The 702-nt window shown below is 57.3% G+C and overlaps 1 non-coding gene across 1 annotated transcript; it reads right to left on the reverse strand.

Annotated features, from left to right (window-relative positions):
• Nucleotides 1-376: 376 nt before the first annotated feature.
• TRNAG-CCC (transfer RNA glycine (anticodon CCC)) lies at nucleotides 377-447 on the reverse strand. The gene has a single exon. It is a non-coding gene; the product is annotated as a tRNA-Gly (tRNA).
• Between the last annotated feature and the right edge of the window lie 255 nt (nucleotides 448-702).

Raw genomic sequence — 702 nt, forward strand, 5'->3', positions numbered from 1 at the left:
ACCCGGTGGCTCTTCGGGTTCCGCGGGTCCTCCAGGGGAAAGGCTGAAAGTAACTGTGGTCTTGGGTGCAAATAGTCTAAACCGCAGGCCCGGCGGAGACACCTGCGGGGCGAATGGTACCACCTGGGAAGCGGGCTGGTAAGTGGCTGCGCCGCACGCCGCATGCACTTTCGCACAACCCCAGTGTAGATCGACTCCTTAAGCCAAGCTTTCCGCTCAGAAAACACCCTGCGGAGGAGTTCGGTTCTCATTTTCCTACGCCTGGAGGTCAGAACCACGAGATGTGCGGACTTGCCTTGTGCAACAGGGAAAGCAAGGAGGCTGCATCTCCTGAAACGGGTGGGGGTGGGGCGGCCAAAAAGGAAGCGAGCCAGGATGCATTGGCCGGGAATCGAACCCGGGTCTCCCGCGTGGGAGGCGAGAATTCTACCACTGAACCACCAATGCTCCGCCCTGGTACCCGCACATGATGGGTCTCTGAAAAGAATCTCTATAGCGACCTGAGGCTAGGGCGCGGGGCGAGTTAGAAGGTTCCAGAACAGGTTCACACGGTTGTCTTCGCAGCACGGAGCTAACAAACCCGCAGGCACTCGAAGCAAAGGCTTCGGAAGGAGACTTCCATCCAATTAAATTTCAAAGTAAACTGTTACCTTGGCTCACACCACGACTCTGAGAAAGGCGCTTTCCAACTGTCCCCACAGA

This window comes from Crocuta crocuta, unplaced genomic scaffold (genome assembly GCF_008692635.1).
Source record: "Crocuta crocuta isolate KB4526 unplaced genomic scaffold, BGI_CrCroc_1.0 C27903250, whole genome shotgun sequence".
Lineage (NCBI taxonomy): Eukaryota > Metazoa > Chordata > Mammalia > Carnivora > Hyaenidae > Crocuta > Crocuta crocuta.